Source organism: Cupressus sempervirens, chromosome 5 (genome assembly GCF_028749045.1).
Source record: "Cupressus sempervirens isolate cs-2001-9-10 chromosome 5, ASM2874904v1, whole genome shotgun sequence".
In the NCBI taxonomy this organism is placed as follows: domain Eukaryota; kingdom Viridiplantae; phylum Streptophyta; class Pinopsida; order Cupressales; family Cupressaceae; genus Cupressus; species Cupressus sempervirens.
Window position 1 is genome coordinate 415,804,138 of NC_143122.1, and position 6,000 is coordinate 415,810,137.

The following is a 6,000-nucleotide window of genomic DNA, read 5'->3' on the forward strand; positions in this document are numbered from 1 at the left end:
ACCAGACCACTTTTTCATGTTCGAATTGAATACACTAATTTAAACCGCTTAATGCCGTGCATGACTTTTGTCTCGAAGTTGTGACTATTTTTGGATGTGCGAAAACTTTATTATGCTTTGCGTAAATTCGTCGTTGAAATTTGATAAGCACCGCCAAAATCGAGGAAAGGAAGGAGGAAGGACTGAGCACAAATTTATTGCGTCATTGTGTTTTGACACCTCATTAAATGGGAGTTAGGAATAAGGTTATATTTCGGGGCAACTTAAATTCATCTATATGGAGTAAATTTGGTGCGACTTCTCGTGGCATAGTATATGACGCAGTGGACATTGTTGACGTATGAAGTTTATCCAACTCAAACCAGTATGACAGCTCTCATCACATTACAACTCACGACAACTCTAATATATCTTGTTAAAGGTGGATGGACAAAATAAACTAAAATGAAAAATATTCAATGTGCTACAGCACTAATTCATTAAACATTTTGTCGATATCAATTACATTTTGTCCATATCAATAACATTACAAGATGTTTCTATTTATAGAGGTCTTTGAAACATCTAAACTAGTGGACATAAGACAAATAATTTTTTTTAGAACTATCTATACATAAATAACTTCTACAACTTTACAAAACTAAATATTAATTTGACCTAACCCTATTCGATAATTCAGTTGGAGTTTCTAGATTCTTCTAGTATGTTTTACACAATTTCATTTGAGGAGAAATTACACATTTCAACACTCCCTCCTAATTTCAACCTCAAATGCTGTCGCATACAAATCTAAATCCTTTCTTTTGCCTCATGCCGAAAATGTTATTTTCCAATAATCTTCGTATCCATTAATGTATGAATACTGTCTTCCAAAGTTGCGGTCTTTAATTTCTACAAACATTTTGTCAACAATTGGCTCAATCTTTTACCAACAATTTCCTCTTTTCATACGATCCATTGGTAATCTTGTCTCATCTGGCACAAATGTCAGTGACAGGATTCACTAATAACCTTGATAAGATTCATGTCTTCTTTAAGCTACCCTTTGATAGCTTCATCTGTCACAAATGATGACAAACAAATTCCTTCCTTCTTCAGTTATCTTTTGATTAGTTGCTTTTGTCAAAATAGGTGGTGACAAGATTTTCTTAACCTAGCTCTGATACCAAACTGATGGAGGTGGATGGATTGGATCCATAATGATAATTAAACATAGAATACACACTATAGACACTTATAGAAATTATAAAATCATTTCATTGCCTCTATATAGACACTAATTTTATTTAAAAATTTATACTTCTCTTCTCCCATTTCATTTCTTACTTTTGTCAATTTTTTTTTGCAAAAAACCTTTTTTCGCACAATAATCCAATATTTTCTTTCTTTGCCGTATCTAATTCTTTTTCAAACTTATTTGTCTTCTCTTTTTGAACTCTACCAACTTTTTCCATTGAAATCAACAACTAACAGACCTTACTCTTTCTTTTAGAAAATTCTAAATGCCTTTGTTTTACTATGATCTTCTTTTCTTTTAACGTCAATAGGAGAATTTCTCAAATGTCATTAAATTATTATAAGAATTCACACCATACCTTTTGTTATTTCCTCTGTTCTTTCTTCCATTCTTTACAAACACTCTAATGCTTTCATAATCTTCAGGAAAAATCTTCTTTCCACTGATTCTATTGTTCTCAATAATGTGTTTTCTTTCCAACTTTCCCTCTTGCGTTCTTCTCACAGCTACTCAACACTTCCTGTGTGGTACTCTTCAAAACATCTGTATTTTTCATAACACAAATCAGTCCTCCAATAATTGGCAACACCAAAACATTTGTTTCTCTTTTATCACAATCAACAATTCTATCCTTCTGGCTCTAATACCACTTGTAGAAACTCAAGACAGCTCTAATACACCTTGTTAGAGGTGGATGGACAAAATAAACTAAAATGAAAAATACTCAATGTGCTATGACACTAATATATTTCATTAAACATTTTGACCATATCAATTATATTTTGTCCATATCAATAACATTACAAGATACCTTTATTTATAGAGGTCTTTGATTGTTTCTAGAAACATATAAACTAGTCGACATAGAATAAATAAAATTTTCTAGAACTATCTACACATAAATGAATTATAGAACTTCACAAAACTAAATATTAATTTGACCTAAGCTTATTCGGTAATCCAGCTGGAGTTTCTAGATTCCTCTAGTATGCTTTTTACAATTTCGTTTGAGGGGAAATTACACATTTGTAATGTCCCTAGTTAGAATACCACAAGATTTGACCTAACTACTATAATTTGTAAGAGATATCTTTCTCTCTACTCCTTTATGCATTCAATATGATATGCAAACAACAAAGTTGTAATGTTAGCTTTCTCTATATCATTCAATCTACTCTCACCCGTGCCTTGTATCCTTACCCATTTCATGTCTTCATGTTTATTAGAATTGATTGTAGTTATAGTATTCTTTGATCCCTATTCATCTCATAGCTACTTGCTAATAATTTATATTATTTTCTTTTCTTTCTTGTATATATAACATTATGACTCTTCATATATGAGTAGATGTGTCTTCTGATGACTTTCCATAACTAGTAGTTATCCTATCCATTTATATATAATCTTCATATGTTTTAATTTCATCTTCCTAAGTATCACCTCTATTTTTTATCTCCATCATATCTTAATATTTCCTTACTTATATACATATTGTATCACTCGTTTATGATTTTTCTTAATAGGATCGTGACCTTCCACCATGGCTGCTTCTTGATTGATTGCTCCCACACCATATTGTCCCTCAATGCTTAATAATCAATTTGATCACTGTATATGATTGTTATAGGGCTTTGATTTGTTTTGATGTGATCATATGGGCTCCTCATGACACCATCAATATTGGCATCATTCCTTTACATTATTTCATAATATTTCTTTCTCCTTGTAGTTGCTATGTGAATATTTTGATTTTTCCAAATGGGATGTCTACCTATATACATCGACTATGATTCTTTATGATATTCATTTCTGCCAATAGTTTATTTTTCCAATCATATTTCCCTTTCAATTTTAGACACTACTATTATTCATTTTTTTGAACTATGTAATTATCTCATACTCTCTTTATTATCTTGTCACTAGTATAAACTTATATCAAATATATAGTGCCAATGTTCTAAGATGCCAATATAATTAGATGCCATTGTTCCCTATTTAGATAATATAATTTTGAATGCTAGTAATTTAACGAATGCTAGGTATTTGTATATCATCACTTCTGAATAACTTTGAACGTATCCACCTTCTTCTTAATAGCCATTGCCATTACACCTAGTTTAGTGTCTAATGAATTTGGTGACTATACTATTGGTTGTGAAGGCCCTGCTAGCATTGAAGGGTAAGTGCACCAAGTTGTGGTGCCAAAAGGGGGGTATAAGTGGACACCTTTTTTCTGAAATCAACAATTTATGAACTTCAACAAGAATTTGAAGATAGTTATGCTCAAAATTTTAAAATATGATAAAAACAAAAGTAGTAGTCCTTTGAACCTAGTTTCTATACTACTATTTGATTTCTTCAAAATGGTTGAGTTTTAGGTCCTCAAAAAGGGGGCCACATAAAGTGGTACTATTTATTTAGGAAAAACATAACATAGTACAAAGTGTGCCCCCCCCTAAAATTTTAACTTTTTTTTTTTGAAAATTTTTAATCACTTTGGTCAAAAGTTACCTAACACTGTGTAGTTTATCACAGATTTTTTGGGTAATTTTATAATGTGTATTTTTTTAATGAATTTTTTAATTGGACACATCCCAAAAATGTAAAATATTTATGTGCTCCCCTTAGAAATGATTGAAAAATCTTCTAAAATCAAAACTACTTTTTTTTCAAAGTGTGTAGAATGGAGCCTAAAAAAAGTAAGTTGTGAAATTTGATGAATGAGCTAAAATCTACAGCCCAATTAGTACATGTTGGTTTTTGACAAAAAATGGACATACATTCAAAAGAAATTATAGTTGAAAAGCTTGAAATAATTCAAATAAAAAATAAATTATATGGTTATATAGCTAACACAGAGACCTACAATGTCATGTAACCTAATTTTATCAATGCTCAACCATGAGAAAACTTGAAGGAGAGAACACAAGAAAAATCAATAATTTTTTGTATGTTTACAACAAGACACATCTCAAACCAGTTTAGAGACTCCAAACCTTTGGGTTGGATCCCCAAGGCAAAACCAAGCCTTAGGCTTGGTAGAATGCAAACCTTTGAATAGTGCATGCACACTATAGTGCACACACACTATTTAAAGCTTTTTTAAATTTGGGTCTTAATAGTGCATATGTATTTTAGTGTGCACACACTATTAAGACCTAAATTTCAATAAAGAGGGAAGGAGAGAGGTAGAGAGGGTAGAGAATGAGAAAGATTAGAAGATGGAAAGAGAGTAGTATGTGGGATAGGGAGAGAGGGAGGGAGGGAGAAATAGAGAGAGAGAGAGAGAGAGAGAGAGAGAGAGAGAGAGAGTAGGGGATTGGAGAAGGTTGGATAGGGAGAGAGGGACGGAGAGAGAAAGAGAGAGTAGGGGATGGGAGAGAAAGAGAGAAAGAGAGAGAGTGTGGGGGATGAGAGAGAGAGTAGTGAGAGAGAGAGAGAGGGATGGGAGTGTGTGTGTGTGTGTGTGTGTGTGTGTGTGTGTGAGGGAGAGTAGGGGATGGGAGAGAGAGAGTAGGGGGTGGTACAGAGAGAGTAGGGGATGGGAGCGAGAGAGAGAGAGAAGGGGATGGGGGAGAGAGTAGAGAGGGAGAGAGAGAGAGAGAGAGAGAGTAGGGGGTGAAGAGAGAGAGTAGGGGATGGGATAGAGAGTGAGAGAGAGAGTAGGTAGTGGGAGAGGGAGTGGGAGAGCGAGAGAGAGAGGGGGGATGGGAGAGAGAGAGAGATAGAGAGAGAGTAGGGGATGGGGGAGAGAGAGAGAGAGAGAGAGAGAGAGAGAGAGGCAGTGGGAGAGGGAGTGGGAGAGGGAGAGCAAGAGAGAAGGGATGAGAGAGAGAATGAGAGTGAGAGAGACTGGGGGTGGGTGAGAGAGAGTAGGGGGTGGGAGAATGAGAGAGTAGGAGATGGGAGAGAGAGAGTGAGAGAGAGAGTAGGTGGTGGGAGAGTGAGAGCGAGAGAGGAGAGGAGGGATGGGAGTGTGTGTGTGAATGAGAGAGAGAGAGAGAGAGAGAGAGAGAGAGAGAGTAGGGGATGGGAGAGGGAAGAGAGAGAGAAAGAGAGAGAGAGTAGGGGATGGGAGAGAGAGGAAGTGTGAGAGTAGGGGGTGGCGGAGAGAGAGTAGGGGATGGGAGAGAGAGAGAGAGAGTGAGAGAAAGGATGGGAGAGAGAGTAGAGAGGGAGAGGGAGGGAGGGAGGGAGAGAGAGAGATATTAGGTAGTGGGAGAGGGAGTGGGAGAGGGAGAGAGAGAGAGAAAGGTGGGGGATGAGAGAGAGAGAGAGAGAGAGAGAGAGTGTGTGTGTGTGTGTGTGAGAGAGAGAGAGAGAGAGTAGGAGATGGGAGAGGAGAGGGAGGGAAAGAGAGGGGGGCATGGGAGTGTGTGTGTGTGTGTGTGTGTGTGTGTGTGTGTGAAAGAGAGAGAGAGTAGGGGATGGGAGAGAGAGAGAGAGGGAGTAGGCAGTGGGAGAGGGAGTGGGAGAGGGAGAGAAAGAGAGGAGGGAATGGAAGTGTGTGTGTGTGTGTGTGTGTGTGTGTGTGTGTGTGAGAGAGAGAGAGAGTAGGGGATGGGAGAGAGTGTGAGAGTGTGTGAGAGAGAGTAGGGGGTGGTAGAGAGAGAGAGTACAGGATGGGAGAGATATTGAGAGTAGGGGGTGGTAGAGAGAGAGAGTACAGGATGGGAGAGATATTGAGAGTAGGGGATGGGAGAAAGAGAGAGAGTAGAGAGGGAGAGAGTGAGAGTGAGAGAGTGAGAGAGAGAGAGAGTAGG